Source organism: Nicotiana tomentosiformis, chromosome 10 (genome assembly GCF_000390325.3).
Source record: "Nicotiana tomentosiformis chromosome 10, ASM39032v3, whole genome shotgun sequence".
Taxonomy (NCBI): domain Eukaryota; kingdom Viridiplantae; phylum Streptophyta; class Magnoliopsida; order Solanales; family Solanaceae; genus Nicotiana; species Nicotiana tomentosiformis.
Window position 1 is genome coordinate 66,245,912 of NC_090821.1, and position 25,608 is coordinate 66,271,519.

The window sequence follows — 25,608 nt, forward strand, 5'->3', positions numbered from 1 at the left end:
AAATTTCATAGGTTCTTAATTTTGTGGTGTTCAGTTATTAAGGTTTCAATCTTAACATTGGGGCAGAAATCGACGTAGATCTCCACCAGAGAGCTTGTTGAGCAATTTGAGTTGGCCTTAAATGCAGTGTTGTGAAAACTGGACGTTTCCTCACTTAAAGCGAGAAGCGAAGCGAGGCGACCCATCGAGCGCTTCTGCTATCTAAAGCGTAGCAGGTATTCAAAAGCGATTGCTTAATTCCCACTAAAAAGTGAGAAGCGAGGATGTGAATCGATACGTAAGAATCGTGTGTTTCTCTGTTTTAAAGGGTTGCCCACCTATTTAATTAAAAAGGATGTTCGTTTTTTAAAACATATCGACCTGCAGCAGCAGAGAAAGAAAGAGGCGATTATGGTTCAAGTTTTCTACACGTTTCAAGTCCAGGTATGTGATTTCTTTTTCTTTCTTCTTCTTTTTCTTTTTTTTTTCACTGTTTTAGCGTCCAAATAGCACTGTTTCAGCGTCCAAATAGCAGCGAAGTACTATCGAATTTGTTTTTTCCCTTCAATTCCTATTTCTCATTCTTCTCCTCTTTTTCTTCTTCATTTTCTTGCCCAGTTTTTTCGTTTGAAATGCTGCCCATTTTTTACTGGAATGGTATACTGCCCTTACTCTTATTTTTATATTCTTTATTCTTAGTTCTTATTAGTTGATGAAGAAGAAGAAGTTGAAGAATATGACCAGCAATATAATAATGATAGTGGAATATAAGAATTTGACAATCTTCTAGAAGAATAGAATTCTCATTTTGTGCTTTAAATGGTGCTACTCTTTAGTTTTTACATTGAAATATTGAATGTTGTCTATGCAGTATTTATTTTAATATTGTTTTTAAAATATTCGGCTTCACTTCAAAAAAGCGAGCGCTTCGATTCTCACTTTAAGCTAGAAGGGGTTGTCGTTTTTCCTCGCTTTACGCTCTTCACAACACTGCTCTAAAGCCTCTCTATTGGTGATCATAACCTCTAAAGGTTTCAATCTTAACATTGGGGCAGAAATCGACGTAGATCTCCACCAGAGAGCTTGTTAAGCAATTTGAGTTGGCCTTAAATGCAGTGTTGTGAAAACTGGGCGTTTCCTCACTTAAAGCGAGAAGCGAAGCAAGGCGACCCATCGAGCGCTTCTGCTATCTAAAGCGTAACAGGTATTCAAAAGCGATTGCTTAATTCCCACTAAAAAGCGAGAAGCGAGGATGCGAATCGATACGTAAGAATCGTGTGTTTCTCTATTTTAATGGGCTGCCCACCTATTTAATTAAAAAGGATGTTCGTTTTTTAAAACATATCGACCTGCAACAACAGAGAAAGAAAGAGGCGATTATGGTTCAAGTTTTCTACACGTTTCAAGTCCAGGTATGTGATTTCTTCTTCTTTCTTCTTCTTTTTCTTTTTTTTTTCACTGTTTCAGCGTCCAAATAGCACTGTTTCAGCGTCCAAATAGCAGCGAAGTGCTATCGAATTTGTTTTTTCCCTTCAATTCCTATTTCTCATTCTTCTCCTCTTTTTCTTCTTCATTTTCTTGCCCATTTTTTCGTTTGAAATGCTATCCATTTTTTACTGGAATGGTATACTGCCCTTACTCTTATTTTTATATTCTTTATTCTTAGTTCTTATTAGTTGATGAAGAAGAAGAAGTTGAAGAATATGACCAGCAATATAATAATGATAGTGGAATATAAGAATTTGAGAATCTTCTAGAAGAATAGGATTCTCATTTTGTGCTTTAAATGGTACTACTCTTTTGTTTTTACATTGAAATATTGAATGTTGTCTATGCAGTATTTATTAAAATATTCGGCTTCACTTCAAAAAAGCGAGCGCTTCGTTTCTCACTTTAAGCGAGAAGGGGTTGTCGTTTTTCCTCGCTTTACGCTCTTCACAATACTGCTCTAAAGCCTCTCTATTGGTGATCATAACCTCTAAAGGTTTCAATCTTAACATTGGGGCAGAAATCGACGTAGATCTCCACCAGAGAGCTTGTTAAGCAATTTGAGTTGGCCTTAAATGCAGTGTTATGAAAACTGGGCGTTTCCTCACTTAAAGCGAGAAGCGAAGCGAGGCGACCCATCGAGCGCTTCTGCTATCTAAAGCGTAGCAGGTATTCAAAAGCGATTGCTTAATTCCCACTAAAAAGCGAGAAGCGAGGATGCGAATCGATACGTAAGAATCGTGTGTTTCTCTGTTTTAAAGGGCTGCCCACCTATTTAATTAAAAAGGATGTTCGTTTTTTAAAACATATCGACCTGCAGCAACAGAGAAAGAAAGAGGCGATTATGGTTCAAGTTTTCTACACGTTTCAAGTCCAGGTATGTGATTTCTTCTTCTTTCTTCTTCTTTTTCTTTTTTTTTTCACTGTTTCAGCGTCCAAATAGCACTGTTTCAGCGTCCAAATAGCAGCGAAGTGCTATCGAATTTGTTTTTTCCCTTCAATTCCTATTTCTCATTCTTCTCCTCTTTTTCTTCTTCATTTTCTTGCCTAGTTTTTTCGTTTGAAATGCTGCCCATTTTTTACTGGAATGGTATACTGCCCTTACTCTTATTTTTATATTCTTTATTCTTAGTTCTTATTAGTTGATGAAGAAGAAGAAGTTGAAGAATATGACCAGCAATATAATAATGATAGTGGAATATAAGAATTTGACAATCTTCTAGAAGAATAGGATTCTCATTTTGTGCTTTAAATGGTGCTACTCTTTAGTTTTTACATTGAAATATTGAATGTTGTCTATGCAGTATTTATTTTAATATTGTTTTTAAAATATTCGGCTTCACTTCAAAAAAGCGAGCGCTTCGCTTCTCACTTTAAGCGAGAAGGGGTTGTCGTTTTTCCTCGCTTTACGCTCTTCACAACACTGCTCTAAAGCCTCTCTATTGGTGATCATAACCTGTATATGGTTTGATTTCACTCACCATGTCGCTGGTCCCTATTTAAATTTCCATGCAATTCAAATAAAGCGAACCAGTAATTTGCTTAATGATGTCTATTTAGAATAAAATCGATAGCTGAAAGATTGAAATAGCTTTAATTTCGGATTTCCAAAAGAGGACAAGATTTTATTAACTTTTCTGAAAGTTTATGCTTGAAAGAGTAAATTGTTCTCTCTTTTCTTTTTACATCTTGTGATATTATGTACTATTTGCAATAATTTGACTGGTATCATATGTTACATTTACTGTATTCTCATAGCTACAAAGAAGGTTCATTGGGTTTCAGGAGAAAGACCTTTTTTGCCTCAATAATATAGAAGCCTCAACTTTGTATGCCATGCGCGTATCTCTTGGTCTATTATCTTGGGTATTATCTGTCTTCAATTCGATATACAATGGGGGCGAAAGTTAGCTACTTCACAAGATCAGAAAGACTGAAAAAATTCTTTTTTTCAAGGACAGGATGATATCATATCATTTACTACTTTTTTTACAGGAATGGTCACTAGGAAATGTTAATCGTCAGGACTCAAGTATTACTTCAATCTAAGTCATGTGTTGCAGCTGCACTGCCCGGACTTCCGTCAAGGTAGGAAATGGTTCAGACATTAATTTTTGAGTCGAACAAGATATGCAACAACCTATAATACTAGATGACTTGATCACAAACAATTTTTGGGCAACTGTCAAGTACAACAGAATGCAGATAATGAGACAACCTTACAACAAGCAGCAAATTGAAAAAATATACCACAACTGAAGTTTTGGATTACATGTTAGGAAGGGCACAATTCTTATGTCCTTTTTGGCACATATTAGAGAGAATAAACATATACCCCATATTGTATATAAAATTCTTTTGAATATGATTATTTATTTTAATTTTATATGGAGCACTTTGTCTAATAGCACGATTGCAATTTGAAATCACTTCTCTAGTAATAATATCATACAATATTGTGCCTCCAGTTCTATCATCCTTTTATCTTTATCTAATGGTTAAATATTTTTGTCATTAACCATATCTTTTCTTGGCATTCTAGAATTTTCCACTACATGTCATATAATCTCAGCAGATAATATGTGTTTGTTTAATTCTAGATATGACTGGTTCAACTTAATTAAATGGGAAAGTGAATCAAAGGAAACAAGACTAGAAATTAATAACACAAGAAAACAAGCTCAAGTAAAAATCATTTAATATTGTGATACACTTTAATTAGAACTTAATCTTCATTAGCCAATAATTAGGCATTAGATTCACGTGAACAAATTCCAATAGCTTTTAACAACTACGAAGAGTCTTCCAAAGTCAATATTTTGCGACCGAGGTCAATGCTTTCTTCATCAGCAGAGCATGATTCGGAAAAACAACACTTACAAACGCCATTAACACATTGGCGAATTCCAATTCTGCATCTAAAAGGACAATCATTTACGAAAACACAGTGCTGTCCCTCTCCCATTACAGCATCTGTGGATTAAAAATTTATTAGCACAAGCATATTTCAAGAGAAAACATAATTCATGAGATATTAAAAGTATTTGTATGATTGAGGTAGACCTATGTCAGTATATTCAGAGCACATACAATTAATTGTTTATACATTCTAAAAAGAATATTACACCATTATTTTATGGTCTGATTGAAAATAAAATACTGAGTGCGAGCGCACCTGCCATTGGCAATGCAAAGCTTATGGAAAGCAAAAAGTGCTAATTTTTTTTAAAAGTGCTTATTTTAAAGAGTTAGGTGTTTCGTAAATCTTTTAGGGAAAAAATTAAGTGCTTTTGAGTAATAGCATAATTCACTTTTCAAAATAAAAAAAATTAGTTTTCACTAAAATCACGTTTGGAACCTTGACAAATACAAATTACTGGTCTAATATTGGCAAAATTGTTTTAAATTGATTAGCCAACAATAAATTATTATTGACCAAAAATATTTTTAACAATATCCACTTTCAAATTAAGAAAAGTTTGAAAATTTAGCCATAGAGGCTATTGAGTAAGAGAGACCTAGGAGAGACAGAGAGAGAGAGGTGGCTAGGAAAAGCAAAGTCATCGAAGCCTTATCCATGGTGTACAAAGGAAATTGTAGTATTGTTTTCACTTTAGAGTGCTTCTTATTGTAACTATATATAGTACCTAGTTAATTAAGAACTTGCAAAATTTTGATATGGTCATTTCCAATTGTTGAATTTTGTTTTCGATCTTGAATTTTGGTTAGTGGATCAAAGAATATATTTTGCCTGTGGTAGGTTAGCCAATGAAATATTGTCTTAGTATATATAATCTACCTATCGAGATTTGCCTGCATATATTTTAATGAGTCTCCTGTAATGAAATTTACATTTAGTGGAATTTGCTAGTAATTGATAGGGGTTAAATCATTTGTTGAGAATTGCTAGTAATTTACATGATTTATATATTTTACGAGAAAAAAATACATAAACCCGTTTGCACCAAATCAATATATGAAAAACACGTGTTAGCCATATGCATTCTTAATTTGTTTGTTACTCTTAAGAGTAAATTATTTTGTGCGAGTAAGTATTTTTTTTTTTTCGTGTTAGGGGTGCAAAACACAACGGGGCCTGCTTTATAGCATTCATTCATTTTTATTGACTTTTCGAAAATGCGGATATGATATACCCTAGCTTTCAGGAAATAAATAGATACGGACAGCCGAGGGTTGCTTAGGTAAGCATCCTCCATCTCTATCTAAAGATTGTGGGTTCGAATCATCAAGAGAGCAAATATCATATGACTTGTACATGCATGACCCATTTATAAGAAAAAATCTAGCGCTAACTTTTAGTAAACACACAAATTTTAGTCCTCTTAGCATACTAATAATAATAATACGCTGTCTTTTGTTTTAAGATAATACATTAGAAAATTTATTTCTTTTTTATTTTCATCGAAATAGCTAGCAAATTTGAAAACAATGATATACTGTTTTACAGTATGAAATTAACTAGAAAAACGAACATAAATTCGAAGGTTGAACTCCAAAATTCATTTTAGGATAGAAAGAATAAGATTTACACTGGGTATCCCACTTGGAAACATATTTACACTAAGACAAATTTATTACTTGTTCAATATGTCGTTAGTGAATATAGTAGAAATATTTATTTTTAGTCGCTCTAAACAACAATAGCCGATATATATATATATATATATATATATATATATATATATATATATATATATATATATGTGTGTGTGTGTATGTGTGTGTGTGTGTGTGTATTATATATAAATAATATACATATTTTTATTTTTTACCTAACAAATACAATTAAGCTCCGATGACCAACTAATTTTATATTATTTTTCCAAAAAAGGTGCATGTGCGAAAAAAGGAATTTGCTTTTGAAAAAAAACAGGATTTATATTAATTGTGATACATTGGTAGAAATTATCTTTGAAATAAAAAATATAATATGCATTGCATGGTTTCAGAAAGGTACGTAATTCTATTTTTCATGATTTAATTTCATACTCGGTTTGTCCTAATTTAGTTATATATAGCTTATGTTGTTTCTCGCAAAGTTGTGTGACTGCCCCAGTGCCGAATGTAGTGTTAGAACCGATGGGTTTAATTGAACTAATAACTTTTGATGCGAAGTGAAAATTTATATGTAAATATTTATTTAAATTGTAAAAATAGTAGATATGACACTACTAGAAATTCGGTAAAAACCGACCAAAAAAACCGACCAACGTTGGTCGGTAATGGCCAAAAATCGACCAAAACGCGACCATTTACGTGTGGACAGTATTTTTGTGGTCGGAAAGGAATACCGACCAAAGTTGGTCGGAAATTACCGACCAACTTTGGTCGGTCAATTAAATTTAAAAAAAAAATATTGCAAAAAAAACGGACCAAAGTTGGTCGGTATTTTAATTATGTAAAAAAAAGATTCACCATCTGGGAATTAAATCGGGGTCTGTACTGTGGCAGGATACTATTCTACCACTAGACCATTGGTACATTTTGTTTTAAGACTGTCTTTTATTTGATTTATACTCTTTAATTGTATTTTCGCACGAAAATAACCGACCAAAGTTGGTCGGTTTTATTAAAAAGTAAAATTACCGACCAAAGTTGGTCGGTTTTTTTAAATGACCCGCCGAATTAACCGACCAATTTTGGTCGGTTTTTTTAATATTAATTTTTATTTATATTAATTGAAAAACCGACCAAAGTTGGTCAGTTTCTTGAAACATAAATTTCGCGGGACTCAAAAATAGTTTCCCGCATTTTTGCGCCAAAGAAAACCGACCAAAGTTGGTCGGTTTTGTAAAAAAAAAAAAATTTGAAAAACCGACCAACTTTGGTCGGTTTTTTGGTCGGTTTTTTTTACCGATCAAAGTTGGTCGGTCGACCTTGGTCGGTTTTTGCCGAATTTCTAGTAGTGTGAACCCATAACTTTAAAACTATAATGAGATTAATACTAATTAAAATTTTAAAAGTTGAACCCATATAATTTAAATATTGGATCCGCTTCTAAACAACGCACTACTCTATTCTATTTCATATTCTATTAGTTGTGCAGATCCTTCGTTAGTTCACTCTCTATCAAATTATATATGCTTCCTCTAATATCTCTATCTCCAAAAATATTATGCTTCTTTTATCTCATTTTATGTGAACGTGTAATTATTTAGTGAATCAAACAACTTTTCTTTAAATACGATTTTCTCAAACTCTTTTAAATATAATTCTTTCAAATAATATTTTAAATATAATCCTTTCAAATAAAAGTCACCTTGTGACACCTCATCTCATAATCATACAATACGGGTCTCAGCTCACTTTCATATTTTCACGGCACCTCGTGCCAATATTTCTATCACAACCGCACGGATAACTCACGTGTCAATATCATCATCATTTACTCACGGCACCTCATGCCCACATTTCATATCATAACCGTACGGACAATTCACGTGCCAATAGCATTTTCATTGCATTTTCGCGGTACCTCGTGCCCATATCATAATCCGCCCGACAATATCCACAGGCTCATAATTTTAACATATATCTGACTATTATCAAATTTACTGAATTTATAAAATAAATTGCACAATATATAAAATAAGTCACAAGGAAATCATAACATCACATAAAAATTACAACACATTAATCCCACATCATCACATATCACCCCTAACAATAGCCACCCTTATCCCTTCTCCCTGATAATATCAATAGCCACCCTTCTCACTCATATAGCCACCCTTACCACTCATATAATAGCGACCCTTATTGCTCTTATAATAGCCTCCCTTAAAATAGCTCCCAACACATATAACCACAGTAAAATGCCACCCTTATACCCGCATAATATCAACAGTCATGGTATATAAGGACCATGACTCCCTTAAGCACAGTGAGATGCCTGAAGTGCTGAATAAAATAGCCTGGAATGATGACCTCTACCATAAGTACCCCTGCCTCCAGATGAGGCTCCTATGAAACTACCGGAATGATGGGGCCTCTTATATGACACTGGCCCTCTCTCCTCAGCATAAACTAACTCGATCCGCCGAGCAATATTCACGGCCGTCTGGAAGGAAATATTACTCCCTGTCTCCTTGGCCATCTGAAGCTTGATAGTATAAGTGATTCCATCAATGAATCTACTCACTCTCTCTCTTTCAGTAGGAAGAAAGATAATGACATGACGTACTAAGTCCACAAATCGAGTCTTATACTGGGTGACGGTCATGCTACCCTACTGAAGGCGTTCGAATACCTTACGGTACTCCTCTTTTAGAGTAATAGGAACAAACTTCTCCAGAAATAGCTGTGAGAACTGCTCCCAGGTAAGTGCAGGTGAACCAGTTGGTCTAGTGAATATATAATCTCTCCACCACCTCTTGGCGGAGCAAGTCATCTGAAACTCAGCAAAATCGACCTCGTTGCTTTCAACTATTCACATGTTTCGCAATACCTCATAGCAATGGTCCAGATAGTCCTGTGGGTCCTCAAAAGGTTCACCATTGAAATGAATGAGAAATAGCTTCGAAAACAACAACAAGGAAGGAAACTGGGGCATCTCTATGGCAAACTGGAACAATACCTGTGATCACGGCATTGGATGACTCGGCCTCAGGCCTAGCTGGGAAAGCATAAAATCGGGGTTGGGCCCTACCACTATGAACTATATATCTAGGATAGGCCCTAGATGGCTAGCCTCCACCTCTAACAGTCTGACCTCCCACCTCTAACAGTCTGGCCTCCACCTCTAGCTACCTGACCCCTTCCCCTAGCTGGCTGGGCAGGCCGTGGAGCAACCGGTGCCAGTATGATGGCACGAGAATCCTGCTGAGATCTACTGCTCAACAACCTAGGGCAATACCTCCTGATGTGACCAATGTTCCCACACTCATAGCACCAATCCTTTGCCGTAGCTGCTGAAGCTGAAGCTGACCCGAATGGGCCGGATAACTGCTGTAATGACTCTGGAGTGGTGGTGCACTGATAGGATCTGAATGTGCACTAAATGTTGGTTGCCTAGGGTAAGGTATATAAGGACCATGACTCCCTTAAGCACCGTGAGATGCCTGAAGTGCTGAATAAAATGGCCTGGGAAGATGACCCCTACCATAAGTACCCCTGCCTCCAGATGAGGCTCCTATGAAATTACCGGAATGATGGGGCCTCTTATATGACACTGGCCCTCTCTCCTCAGCATAAACTAACTCGATCCGCCGAGCAATATTCACGGCCGTCTGGAAGGAAATATTACTCCCTGTCTCCTTGGCCATCTGAAGCTTGATAGTATAAGTGATTCCATCAATGAATCTACTCACTCTCTGTCTTTCAGTAGGAAGAAAGATAATGACATGACGTACTAAGTCCACAAATCGAGTCTTATACTGGGTGACGGTCATGCTACCCTACTGAAGGCGCTCGAATACCTTACGGTACTCCTCTTTCAGAGTAATAGGAACAAACTTCTCCAGAAATAGCTGTGAGAACTGCTCCCAGGTAAGTGCAGGTAAACCAGTTGGTCTAGTGAATACATAATCTCTCCACCACCTCTTGGCGGAGCAAGTCATCTGAAACTCAGCAAAATCGACCTCGTTGCTTTCAACTATTCACATGTTTCGCAATACCTCATAGCAATGGTCCAGATAGTCATGTGGGTCCTCAAAAGGTTCACCATTGAAATGAATGAGAAATAGCTTTGAAAACAACAACAAGGAAGGAAACTGGGGCATCTCTATGGCAAACTGGAACAATACCTGTGATCACGGCATTGGATGACTCGGCCTCAGGCCTAGCTGGGAAAGCATAAAATCGGGGTTGGGCCCTACCACTATGAACTATATATCTAGGATAGGCCCTAGATGGCTAGCCTCCACCTCTAACAGTCTGACCTCCCACCTCTAACAGTCTGACCTCCACCTCTAGCTACCTGACCCCTTCCCCTAGCTGGCTGGGCAGGCCGTGGAGCAACCGGTGCCAGTATGATGGCACGAGAATCCTGCTGAGATCTACTGCTCAACAACCTAGGGCAATACCTCCTGATGTGACCAATGTTCCCACACTCATAGCATCAATCCTTTGCCGTAGCTGCTGAAGCTGAAGCTGACCCGAATGGGCCGGATAACTGCTGTAATGACTCTGGAGTGGTGGTGCACTGATAGGATCTGAATGTGCACTAAATGTTGGTTGCCTAGGGTAAGGTATATAAGGACCATGACTCCCTTAAGCACCGTGAGATGCCTGAAGTGCTGAATAAAATGGCCTGGGAGGATGACCCCTACCATAAGTACCCCTGCCTCCAGATGAGGCTCCTATGAAATTACCGGAATGATGGGGCCTCTTATATGACACTGGCCCTCTCTCCTCAGCATAAACTAACTCGATCCGCCGAGCAATATTCACGGCCGTCTGGAAGGAAATATTACTCCCTGTCTCCTTGGCCATCTGAAGCTTGATAGTATAAGTGATTCCATCAATGAATCTCCCCACTCTCTCCCTTTCAGTAGGAAGAATGACATGACGTGCTAAGTCCACAAATCAAGTCTTATACTGGGTGACGGTCATGCTACCCTACTGAAGGCGCTCGAATACCCTACGGTACTCCTCTTTCAGAGTAATAGGAACAAAATTCTCCAGAAATAGCTGTGAGAACTGCCCCCCGGTAAGTGCAGGTGAACCCGTTGGTCTAGTAAATACATAATCTCTCCACCACTTCTTGGTGGAGCCAGTCATCTGAAACTCAGCAAAATCAACCTCGTTGCTTTCACCTATTCACATGTTTCGCAATACCTCATAGCAATGGTCCAGATAGTCCTGTGGGTCCTCAAAAGTTTCACCACTGAAATGAATTGGAAATAGCTTGGTAAACTTGTCCAACCTCAACAAATCCTTAGAGGACAAAACGGGCCTATCATCGGCCTGTGCCGCAACAATTCGCTGAACTACCCTAACTGGCAGGGCTGCTGGAGCCTGATACTAGGGAGCTATCTACTCCGAGGTAGGAGTAGTGGGAGTTTGTGCTCCTCCCCCAGCCTGTGAGATGGCTGGTTCCACTGGAAATGTACCATTCTGGGCCACACCCTCTATAAGGCTCCACAACATGTGCAACTGCTTGAGCTCGAGGTTGAGCTCTGCCTCTGCCTCTGGTGCGACCTCGACGTCGGCCTCTGCCCCTAGTCGCAGCTGTCACTGGGGGCTCGAGCTCCTGTCTGGCTTTAGATGCAGTGCGTGTTCTCGCCATCTGTGAGAGAACAAGAATAGAAGAGTTCAATCATCAATGATAGAATAAAATCGCATGACAGAGAAGAATATAAGTGAAATTGTTCCTAAACTCCATAGCCTCTGAAAGATAAGTACAGACGTCTCCGTACCGATCCTTCAGACTCTATGAATCTTGATCGTGACTCGTGAGACCTAGGTAACCTGGCTCTGATACCAACTTGTCATGATCCAAAATTCCCACCTTCGGGACCGTGATGGTGTATAATATTTCACTTGTTAGGCTAGGCAACGTTAGAAAACTTTTAGCCATTTTATTTACAATTCAATTTAATTAATAATAAAGAAACCAAATAACTAGAATAAAACCTGAACTAAAGTGAATAAACCAAAATAATAGCGATGTCTAAATACCATTCCAGAACTGGTGTCACAAGTGCACGAGCTACTAGAATAATACAAATAAAGGTATGAATAAAAATAAAGTTATCTGAAAGAAAATACACATCTAAGATAAAGTAGAAGAGGACTTCAGAACTGCGAAAGCCTTGCAGCTATACCTCAAGTCTTCTCTGGTGGCTGAATCCGAGCAAGTCTACGGTACGCCGCTGGGACCAACTACGGTATCTGCACAAGAAGTGTAGTGTGCAGTATGAGTATAACCGATCCCATGTACTCTGTAAGTGTCGAGCCTAACCTCGATGAAGTAGTGACTAGGCTAAGGCAGGTCGCTTATATTAACCTGTACATAATAATAATAATAACAAGAATAGAGGTAAAACAGATAACTCGTATCAACAATCGAGGCCAATTCGGCAGTCACAATCAATTATTTCTTTTATCATTTTATTGCGGCATGCAACACGTTCCCACAATATAGTCTTTCAATCAATTCTGTTGCGGCGTGCAACACGATCCCACAATACAAACTTTTATTCAATTATGTTGTGGCGTGCAACCTGATCCCCAATATATCTTTCAATCAATTCTGTTGCGGTGTGCAACCCGCTCCTCAAAACAATATATATATCATTATTTTTATTTCTGTTGCGGCGTGCAACCCGCTCCTCAACAATATCAATTAACAACACTTATACGTAAGATTACTTCAATAAATGCCACAATTAATATGAAACTACAAGGTAACAAGGTATACAACAATTATGATTTATGTAGGAAACAAATAGGAACAAGTAACAAATAGGTGTGGAATCGGGGAGGAGATAGGTAATTTAATATATGAAATGCTAAATGTCAAGTAGCAATTATGACACAAAAGTCAAATAAGCATGTAGCAATAGTAGGCAATAAAAATAAGGGAATCAATTAATATAACAATTAAGTCATGAAATAAGCCAATTATTATAATACATAAAAGCATGGAAACAAGCAATTTGATGACGTATAGACACTCGTCACCTCGTCTATATGCCACTACACATGGAATTTACGTAACATATAGTTCAAGGGTTCTATTCCATCAAGTCAAGGTTAACCACGATATTTACCTTGCTTTGCAATTTAAGTGATCATTCGACCACGGACTTTTCTTTCGAATTAGTCTCCAAATCAATCAAACCTAGCAATTTATTGGCCAACAATTCAATTGGAGCTTTAGAAATTATTCACAATTCGAAAGAGAATAAATTTAAGTCATTTTCGAAAAAGTCAACTGAAGCTCAACATGGGACCCACTTTTCGGAACTCGGCAAAAATTCATGGAATCCGAACACCCGTTCCGATATGAGTTCAACCATATAAAAATTATCGAATTCCGACATCGGATCACTTTTCAAATCTTCATTTTTCATTTTTGGAAGATTTTATAAAAACTCAATTTTCTTCCATTCATTTTACTAATTAATGATGTAAATAAGTATGAAATCAAGAAATACAACTAATTTCGGATAAATAATACTTACCCAACTCAAACTTGTGAAGAATCCCTCTGCAATCACCCAAAACCGAGTTATAAAACTCTACAAATGAACAACAATGTCGAACTCCGAACTTAAGCATTCTGCCCAGGTAAGTCACATCTTTAAAATGCGACTTGTCTCATTATTTCCAAAGGGGCGACCTACTTCAGCAACTTTCTAGGCAAAAACTGCAGTACTAGTCTTTAGTAAATCAATCATCATTTTCTGTATAAATATCCAAATGATGAATGGTTTACCTTTCTGAAAACTAGACTCAAAGAGATACAACTTTTATTTTTTGATCATCTCCAAATTCCTTATAGATTGCGAGATATAAGCTTCCAAAATCAGCCTTGTGCAGCAGAAATTTCCCGGGATGCACACTGATGTAGCCAAAAACCAGTAATTAAAAATGGCGTAGAAATGGTCTGAAACCACTCCGAAACTCACCCGAGCCCCTCAGGACCTCGCCCGAATATACCAACAATTCTCAAATATATTACGGACTTACTCGAAGTCTCAAATCATACATAACAATGGCGAAACTACAAATCGCGCGTCGATTCAAACTTATGAGTTTATGAAATTTTCAATTTTATAACTCGCGCCGAAACATGTCACAATTCAGAATGAACTCAAATTTTTGCGTACAAGTACCAAATGACATTAACGAAGCTACTGAAATTTCCGGAACTATAATCCGAACCCGATATCATAAAAATCAACTCTCGGTCAAACTTATAAATATTTCAAAACTTCAACTTTCCAATTTTTCGCCAAAATGCGCCGAATTGTCCTACGGACTTCCAAATCCAAATCCGGACACACGCCTAAGTCTGAAATTACCATACGAAACTATTGAAATTCTCAAAACATCATTCCAGAATTATTTACATGAAAGTCAAATCCCTGGTCAAACTTTAGAAATTCAAGCTTTATAAAATCAAACCTTTTATTTTTTTTCAAAAACTAACGGAAAACATGCCTACGCACCTCGGAATAACTTCAAATTTTGTACACAAGTTATAAATATTGTTGCGAAGCTGATCGAACTCTCAGAATCCAAATCAGGACCAAGTATCAATAAAATTCAATTATGGCCAATTTAGGAATTTTTTAAACCTTTAAATTCCTAGTTTTTGTCAAATGGCGATAATTCGAGTTAGGAACTTCCGAATTCGATTCCGGGCATACGCCCAAGTGCTAAATCACGATACGGATCCACCGGGACCATTTGCTCAAAACGTTGACCGAAATCAACTCAAATGAGTTTTGAAGCACTATCTTACATTTTTATAAATTTTTCACATACAAGTTTTTCGGAAAAATATATAGACTATACACGCAAGTCGAGGAATGCTGAATGGTGCTATTCGAGATCTCGTAGCACAGAATTGAATGTTAAATTTAAAGATGACCTATCTGGTCATCAGACAATGAAGTAATTTTGTTGTTCATAATTTCATTCTCGTCTTGTCCCAATTCAATTACAGTATATTTTACTGTTTATGTTATTTCTCACTGAGTTGTGTGGCTCATATTACTCTTCTTCTATTTCGTTTGAGATTCTAGAGTATTTGTTTAAAGAAATCCATCAAAAATACAAAAATTATTGATTTAGAACCCAATAATTTTAAAAAGATTAAAATTGCACATTCATAAGCTTCAAATTTCGACTTTGCCCCTGAGACTCGATAGCTGGAAAGGAGCGATCATTTCTTCTGGTACAACCCAACATATCTGACAGGCCTATATCATGAACATAATAGCAGAAACAAATTGCTGACTCTGCACGCATATTTGTTTTTTAATGTTATAGCATTTGAAGGTTGAAGGGATCTGATTAGTATGGGTAGATGACAAGAATTCATTGTTGAGCAACTAGCTATAAGCATTTATATTGTTACAACCCAAGCATATGGCCCACATGGATTTGTCTTCCGGGCTATCTTAAAAGCGTGTATATTATGTGAACTTGTGTCATGTCTTATAAAACTCTTCACTTTTCTCTTCCATTCCGATGTGGAATTCGCGTAAGGTGACATGTCTTGACATCCTAAAAGCCTGACAGTCATGTATGACCCGTCCTCATCAGTCCGCCCTCTTTCATAGGTGTCACATATATGGAGCAAAATGTTTTTTTTAAACTTCGTGTTCGGTCAAAAACTTCCACACCAAATTGGAAGAAGGGAGTAATAACATTGTCACGACCCAATTTTCCCTCTGTGTGACATCGTGACGGCGCCTAGTCTCTACAACTAGGTAAACCTAATATTTTACGAAATAATGAAATAAAAATATAAATTTAACCAACGATTAAAAAATACACAATAATTCCAAAACCCGAAACATCGTGAATCACAAACTATAGGAGGAAAATCTAGTGTCTCTATACATCAGAGTCTAACAAAAGAAAATACAGAAGATAATGGACAAGGGGAAGAGTAGAAGGGGACTCAGAGGTCTGCGTACGCGACAGATATACCTTGAAGTCTCCAAAGCTGTCCCGGCTCACTGATAGTGCGGCTGATAAGGAGTACCTATATATGGACATGAAAAATATGTGCAGAGAGTAGCATAATTACACCACAATCGGTACTCAGTAAGTGTCAAGCCTAACCTCAGTCGAGTAGTGACGAGGTCAGGTCAGGGCCCTACTGGTACATATATAATAAAACAAGGTAGAGTTTAATATCACAGAAAGATAAAGGCTGAAATTTACAAGGATGAAATCATAGAAGATAACAGCTCATTACACAAAAACACAACAGGGGATCTACCGAGATACCATCTCGTAGTCCCAAACATAAATATGCAGCACAAGGGGATCTCCCGGAATACCGTTCCATAGTCCCAAAGTAAATATGCAGTACAGGGGGATCTCCCAGAATACCGTTCCGTAGTCTCAAAGTAAATATGCAGTACAAGGGGATCTCCCAGAATACCGTTTCGTAGTCCCAAAGTAAATATGCAGTACAGGAGGATCTTCCGGAATACCGTTCCGTAGTCCCAAAGTAAATATGCAGTACAAGGAGGATCTCCCGGAATACCGTTTCGTAGTCCCAAAGTAAATATGCAGTACAGGGGGATCTCCCGGAATACAGTTCCGTAGTCACAAAGTAAATATGCAGCGAAAATAATAGAATTCAATAATTACGGCACGAAATTCTACAGTTCAATCTAAGTATCAGTTAAGGAAAAGACAGGTAAATTCACTAAACATGCTGCACGTAGTTCAAGTAAACAGTTAAGGCAAATAAGCATGCTATTCTAATCTAGAAGGATACTACACATGCTAATGAAACTCAAATAAGAAAAACATCAGGTTATTACTTAGTAGAAAATCGAGTTTTTACACAATTAGCCCGTGTACGTTCTCGTCACCTCACGAACACGGCGCTCATATATAAAAAAATAGTACAATTCTTACGGGGAGTTCCCCCACACAAGGTTAGGCAAGCCACTTACCTCGAACCAAGCTCAATCAATCGGTCACAATGCCCTTTCCACGAATATTCGACTATGAATGGTCCAAATCTTGCCAAATGCCATTACATATCATAAATACAACCATAATAAACTCATCTAATTAATGAAATCAACACTTTAACAAAAATTCTGAAATTTATTAAAAATCGCTCGTGGGACCCACGTCTCGAAATCGGGTAAAAGTTACAAAATACGAACACCCATTCACTCACGAGTTCACTCGTACCAAAATTACTCAAATCCGATACCAAAATCTCAATTAAAACTGGAAAATTCGGCCTAAGAACTTTTCTCATTTTTTCTCACATTTTTCACCCCAAATCCGAAATTAAATGATGAATTCAAGCATAGATTAGTTGAATATATCCATAAAGGAGTTAGGAATCGTTACCCAAAGATTTTCTCTGAAACACTCTCGAAAATTGCCTTCCTTTGAGCTAAAATATCGATTTTTTTGTGAAATGAACATCAAATCCTCGAATCTGCCCCTTTTCTGCCCAGTTATTATGCATCTGCGGACTAAGGATCGCATCTGCGGAATTTTCATCGCAGGTGCGACTTTTCACTTAAAGCACCCCGTTCGCATCTGCGATTAAGAGGTCGCACCTGCGGACCCTTGTCCGCTTCTGCGGTCCCAAACCGCTCATGCGATTCCTTCTTTCGCAGATGCGGAAGTCCCCTCGCACCTGCGATCCCAGACCTCCTTCCCCTTTCTGCTTCTGTGGCGCAAAGTGCGCATGTGCGGACACAACAGATACAGTAGCATCCGAATTTCTCCTAAGTCAAATGTTTACCCGTTAAGCACCCGAAACACCAGAGGCCCCCGGTACCTCAACCAAACATACCAACCAATCCTAAAATACCATACGAACTTAGTCGAGCCTTCAAACCGCATCGAACAACATCAAAAACACGAATTATGCACGGATTCAAGCCTAATGAATTTTGAAATTTCCAAATCTCCAAACTACGTCGAAACATATCAAATCTCGTCCGAATGACCTCAAATTTTATACACAAGTCAAAAATGACCCTACGACTCTACTCCCACTTCCGAAATTCCATTCCGGGTTCGATGTCAAAATTTCCATTGTCGGTCCAAATCTTCAAAAATTTGACTTTCGCCATTTCAAGCCTAAATAAGCTACGGACCTCCAAAACACAATCCGGACATGCCCCTAAACCCAAAATCACCTAACGGAGCTAACGGAACCGACGAAATTCCATTCCGGAGTCGTCTACATACAGTTCCGACTATGGTCCAAATCTTAAGACTTAAGCTGCCATTTTTAGGGACCAAGTGTCCCAAATCACTCCAAAACCAAAAATAAAACCTCCCGACAAGTCACATAAGCAGAAAAAAGGTACGGGGGAAATAGTAAATAGGGGATCGGGGCTAATACACTTAAAACGATCGGCCGGATCGTTACAAACATATATAAGAAATCAAATATCCAAAATAGAAAGGAACAAAAAATATTGTCATGAACCAACCAACAAGTAATGCATTTTTATTCATCATTTGTTTCAACAAGCACAAGTAAACATCTAGTACCATGATACTCCTTAATTAAAACACAATATCTTTATCAGCTAGCCAATAATTAAGGCAATAGATTCACATGAATAAACTCCAATAGCTTTAATAGAACTACGAAGATTCTACCAAGATCAATAATTTGCGACTGATGCCACTGCCTTTTTTATCAGTGGTGTATGTCTTGGAATTACTACAAATACAAGTTCCATTAAGATAAATAAGAACAACCCCAACTTCGCATGTGATATGGCAATCTGCTGTAGTCTTACACTTCTCCCCTATCACTACATCTGAGGATTAAAAATTTGTTAGCACCATTGCAAAGGCATAAATTTGTAAAAGACCTAGTTTTGTGTGAGTGTGTGTGAGTGAATCAATAAGAGAGAGGAGGGAGAGACAGAGAACCCGATGCACGAAGCATCTCACATTTATACAGGGTCCCGAGAAGAGCCGTACCGCAGGGGGTGTGATGCAGGCAACCTATCCTGATGCAAGTATTAGTGGCTGATTTCACGACTCGGACCCGTGACCTATAAGTCATACAGAGATAACTTTACCGTTACTCCAAGGCCCGCGTGTGAGTGAATTAGTAAGAGAGAGGGAGGGAGAGAGAGACTAACCACATGAAAAGATCAATGAGGTGACTACGAAAAACCGAGTGATTGCTTGTCCATGTTGTGTAAAAGGAAGTCATTTTAGACTGCTTTAGATAGTGTAGCAATGTATAATACCTAATTCATTAAGAACTTGTTAATGTTTTTTTGTCAATTGAAAAGATTAATGTAGCTATTTAATTTCCAGTTATGATTTGTGAACTCTGATTTCCATCTTGTGTTTATGGAAGGGTAGTCAATGAAAAATGTCCGGTATATATAACCTACCTTATATAGATGCATCCTCAATTTGCAAAGATTGTCTCCTTAGGTAGTTAAATAGGTTAGATTTATTTGTAATTGTGTAGCATAGTTACTTTCACCCAAATATATTTTCTCATGTAGTAATCAAGCAATACAAATTTGCATAGTTAACCAAGCCACTAGTCGGAAGCCCTTACTGTTACTATTATGATGTTGAATGCCAAAGTTTGGAGTTGACGAAACACAATTAAGAAGGAGAACTGCTATGAGCCATATACAAAAAAAAAATAAAAAAAATTCAGAAACCACTATTGTTTAGTGGCTATTAGCTTTCTATAGCTACTATATACATAATTACTTCCTATAGCTACTATTCAGTTGTTACGGTAGTGTATTCGCGCTACTGTCAATACAGTAGCAAAAGTCGCCTAAAAAACAGGGGGTTACAGTTGTATGCGACTGTATTCACATTTATTCGCGCCATGTATTCATGAATACAGTAACGACAATCACCATAAAATAGGTTTGTCCAGCTGTCTAGTAACGCAAATATGATCAATTAGCGTGATACACTCCTAGTATAACTCAACAAAATCAATTCCAACTCGCCTCATTATTAACATAATTAATTAGAATAATGTTTCAGTTGTATATAACTGTTGTATTTAGTGTGTTTCAATATTTATTTTTTACTTTTGCATTCATTAGATTCAATGTTTGTATTTACTGTATTCACTATTTTATATTCAGTGTATTCAATTGTATTTGTATTAACAGTATTTTAGTTATTCCTAATATATTTTATTACTGTTGTATTCAGTATATTTTATTGGTTGTTTTCATTGTATTTTTATTTGTATTCAGTGTATTTTACTGTATTTTAAAATTAAATATATTCACTGTTTATATCTTATTCTATTTCAATGTTTGTATTCCATGTATTTCAATGTTTATATCATGTATTCATGTATACTGTATGTACAATATGCATGAATACATGTGTATTCAGCTGTATTAAAAAATACAAACATTCAAAATACATAAATATAGGAAAAATATATTTATACAAAAATATAATATGTTTGAGTGAATTTGTACAGAATACAATGTATTTTATCATTGTATGTCACTAAATATCAAAGAAGAGAAGAAAGTTCGCCGGAGATGGCGTTTTCCGGCCAAGCAAAATATTGTATACATTGTATTAAAATTTAAAATGGAGACAAACAAAAATTTCGGCCCTCAAATCTTCTCCGACATAGAAAATATTGTAGTATCCGCCGTTCATGTTATAGTACCCATGCTCTACTCGGATTATTCCGACGTCGTTTGTTCTCCCCGCGCAGCGGCCATAGCCTCAGAGCGACGAGCCCCTCTTTGCTATAGAGGAATCTGATTTTGAAGAAAATGTCTGTCTTTCCCCTCTTTCTCCCAACAATTTAAAAGTATTTTTAATTGCAGTAACCCTAAAGGATTCGGCAAGAGAATTCACAATTAGACGCAGTTATTTTGCTTGAAGAGAGAGAGAAAGAAGAAAAATTATGAGAGAGAATCGTGTGTTAATTGAAAGAAAGAGAGAGAAAATATATAAATACCGTATTTCACACCTTAATGGTAGTATATACCATAAATATCTATTTTGCTATCAAATATAAAAGGTAGCTATAGAAAATAATATTTTAAAATAATTTTGGTTTATTATAAGTAGGGTGTATACCTTTGCTATAGGAGGTAAAATTTTCATACAAAAATAACTTTGGCCCATTAAAAAGGTAAGACAAAAAGGGGCGAAGTGCACCAATAGCCACTTTTAAGCCCGCTATTTAAAATATATTCACAATTTATAATTTATTTAAAGATTAGTCAATTCGCCGAAACTTTAAGATATTCTGAATTTTGTATCCTGAATTTTTGAGCTACTAATTTGAAATTCAGGACATCGTGTCCTAAACTTTTAAGCTGCTAATTTAAATTCAGCACTAAGTGAACTGAATTTCTGAACTACTAATTTAAAATTCAACACATAAAATTTAAATATTTGCATACAATTTTCGAACTTTAGGACACGATTCCTAAGTTTGAACCTTGAGGTTTAAACTTCAGGAAGTTGTGTCCTGATGATTGAGTGAATTTCTAATCTTTAAATATATTATAAATTATACATATATTTTAATCGGTATACTCAAAAATAGATTAATGGTGTCATTTCCCCGACAAAAGGGCAATAGGCCCATCAGCTATACAAAAAGGTTTTAAAAAGTTCTTAGCTATGTATATTTCTCTTTATTATTTTGGTTGAACCTTGGCGGTAGTTGTGTTAACTTAATTAATCATAAAGTATATATATACCTAATTTTGGGATACCATTAAAATCATACCTGTATTGTGCAAATATTTGCAACTTTATCCACCTTGAGAACACAATTAAAACATATGCCTATGAAGTTTTAAAAATTGACGTCTGAACTGTTACTAGTATGATCAAAAATTTGAAGTCCAAAGAACCTATCCATGAGTAAAGTGTAGAGCAAGTTGAAGTATATATAAGAGATTTTTGATTTATCAGGGATGATTTAAAGACATTGTCTTATGTACATATATATGCTGTAATTTTACTTTTTCCCTTTTTAGGAATTGTTAAAAATGATGTCTTACAATTTGGATTGGTTTCTGATAAATATGATACTTTAGTTCTTTATATTAACAAGATATCAAGTATTTGATTTGTTTTTCAATATTGTTGAGCATATATGAAAGGATATAAAGAATTATTACTATTCATATAATTTAAATTTTCGTAATTATATTGATTACATTTTCATATTAGCGAAGAAAAAAAAATGTGGTCATTAAAACTCTTTAACGACAAGTTTCTCAAGTAGATAAGTGACAATTAACGAAGGGAATTTTGAATGTTAAGAGTAATTATACAATCAACGAAGGGAATATCTGTCGCTAAAAGCACTTCAATTGACTTAATTAGTTGTTGTCATTAGAGATTTTTAATGACCGGGCAACAATTTAGCGAGGGGAAAATCCTGTCGCTAAAAGCATGTATAACGACCGCAAATAATGCCGTCGCTAAAGAATCTTTAACGACCGTATTGTAAAACCGGTCGTTAACTCTTAACGTCGGGGCTTTTAACGACCGAATTTTTTCCGGTCGTTATCAACTTATAACGACCGGAATTGAATTTTTAACTGCCAAATTTTCCCTCGCTAAAGGCCTATTTTCTTGTAGTGCTAGAAGATGTAAATTGTAATGAATGAAATTATCAGAATACCGTAATCTAACTTTGGAAATCGTTAGGCTTGTTGTACCTTGTACAGTATAATATCAATATTAGTCCTGGAAGCTACTGGTGGTTTTGTAACAATTATCTTTGTCTAATTGTTAAATTTTTTGTCATTAACCATATCTTTTCTTGGCATTCTAGCATTTTCCACTACGTGTCGTATAATCTCAACAGATAAAACGAGTTTGTTTAATTCTACATATGAATTGGTTCAACTTAATTAAATGGAAAAGTGTATCAAAGGAAACAAGACTAGAGATTTAAAAAACGAGACAACAATTTCAACAAGCTCAAGTAAAAATCATTTAATATTGTGATACTCTTTAATTAGAACACAATCTTCGTTAGCCAATAATTAGGCATTAGATTCACGTGAACAAATTCCAATAGCTATTAACTACTACGAAGAGTCTTCCAAAGTCAACATTTTGCGACCGAGGTCAATGCTCTCTTCATTAGCAGAGCATGATTCGGAAAAACAACACTTACAAACGCCATTAATACATAGGCGAATTCCAATTCTGCATCTAAAAGGACAATCATTTACTAAAGAACAGTGCTCTCCCTCTCCCATTACAGCATCTGTGGATTACAAAACTTATTAGCACAAGCATAATTTCAAGAGAAAACATAATTCATGAGATATTAAAAGTATTTGTATGATTGAGGTAGACCTATATTCATAACACATGCAATTAATTGTTTATACATTCTAAAAAGAATATTATTATTATTTTATGGTCTGATTGAAAATAAAATAGTGAGTTCGAGCGCACATGCCATTGGCAACCCAAAGCTTATGCAAAGCCAAAAGTACTAATTCTTTTTTTCTTCTTTTAAAGTGCTTATTTTAAAGAATTGAGATGTTTCGTCGATCTTTTAGGGAAAACAATTAAGTGCTTTTGAGTAATACTTTTCATAAATTGGAAATATCAGGTGTCATTAAAACAATGTTTGGAACCTTGGCAAATACAAATTATTGCTCTAATATTGGCAAAAATATTTTAAATTGATTAACCAACAATAAATTACTATTGACCAAAAATATTTTTATTAAAAATACTTTTAACAATATCCACCATCAAATTAAGAAAATTTTGAAAATTTAGCCATAGAGGCTATTGAGTAAGAGAGACCTAGGAGGGAGAGAGAGACTAACCACATGAAAAGATCAATAAGGTGGCTAGGAAAAGCAAAGTCATCGAAGCCTTATCCATGGTGTACAAAGGAAATTGTAATATTGTTTTTACTTTAGAGTGCTTCTTATTGTAACTATATATAGTACCTAGTTAATTAAGAACTTGCAAAATTTTGATATGGTCATTTCCAATTGTTGAATTTTGTTTTCGATCTTGAATTTTGGTTAGTGGATCAAAGAATATATTTTGCCTGTGGTAGGTTAGCCAATGAAATATTGTCTTAGTATATATAATCTACCTATCGAGATTTGCCTGCATATATTTTAATGAGTCTCCTGTAATGAAATTTACATTTAGTGGAATTTGCTAGTAATTGATAGGGGTTATATCATTTGTTGAGAATTGCTAGTAATTTACATGGTTTATATATTTTATGAGAAAAAAATACATAAACCCGTTTGCACCAAATCAATATATGAAAAACACGTGTTAGCCATATGCATTCTTAATTTGTTTGTTACTCTTAAGAGTAAATTATTTTGTGCGAGTAAGTATTTTTTTTTTTTCGTGTTAGGGGTGCAAAACACAACGGGGCCTGCTTTATAGCATTCATTCATTTTTATTGACTTTTCGAAAATGCGGATATGATATACCCTAGCTTTCAGGAAATAAATAGATACAGACAGCCGAGGGTTGCTTAGGTAAGCATCCTCCATCTCTATCCAAAGATTGTGGGTTCGAATCACCAAGAGAGCAAAAATCATATGACTTGTACATGCAAGACCCATTTATAAGAAAAAAATCTAGCGCTAACTTTTAGTAAACATACAAATTTTAGTCCTCTTAGCATACTAATAATAATAAGCTGTCTTTTGTTTTAAGATAATACATTAGAAAATTTATTTCTTTTTTATTTTCATCGAAATAGCTAGCAAATTTGAAAACAAATATATTCTAATTAACAGTATGAAATTAACTAGAAAAACGAACATAAATCCGAAGGTTGAACTCCAAAATTCATTTTAGGAAAGAAAGAATAAGATTTACACTGGGTATCCCAGTTAGAAACATATTTACACTAAGACAAATTTATTACTTGTTCAATATGTCTTTAGCGAATATAGTAGAAATATTTATTTTTAGTCGCTCTAAAAAATAATAGCGGATAATATACATGTATATATATATATATATATATATATATATATATATATATATATATGTATGTATATATATATGTATGTATATATATATTTAGCGAATATAGTAGAAATATTTATTTTTAGTCGCTCTAAAAAATAATAGCGGATAATATGTATATATATATATATATATATATATATATATATATATATGTGTGTGTGTGTGTGTGTGTGTGTGTGTGTGTGTGTGTGTGTTATATTCAAATAATATACACATTTTTATTTTTTACCTAACAAATGCAATTAATTAAGTTCTGCCGACCAACCAATTATACATTTATTTTTTCAAAAATGGTGCATGTGCGTAAAAAGGAATTTGCTTTTGAAAAAAACCAGGATTTATATTATATTGTGATACCTTGGTAGAAATTATCTTTGAAATAAAAAATATAATATGCATTGCATGGTTTCAGAAAGGTACGTAATTCTATTTTTCATGATTTAATTTCATACTCGGTTTGTCCTAATTTAG

The 25,608-nt window shown here is 35.7% G+C and overlaps 1 long non-coding RNA gene across 1 annotated transcript; it reads left to right on the top strand.

Moving 5' to 3' along the window:
* The first annotated feature begins 305 nt into the window (after window positions 1–305).
* LOC117276992 (uncharacterized) lies at window positions 306–3,859 on the top strand. Its single transcript, XR_004507264.2, has 2 exons — window positions 306–2,344; window positions 3,463–3,859. It is a non-coding gene; the product is annotated as an uncharacterized lncRNA (long non-coding RNA).
* The last annotated feature ends 21,749 nt before the right edge of the window (window positions 3,860–25,608 follow it).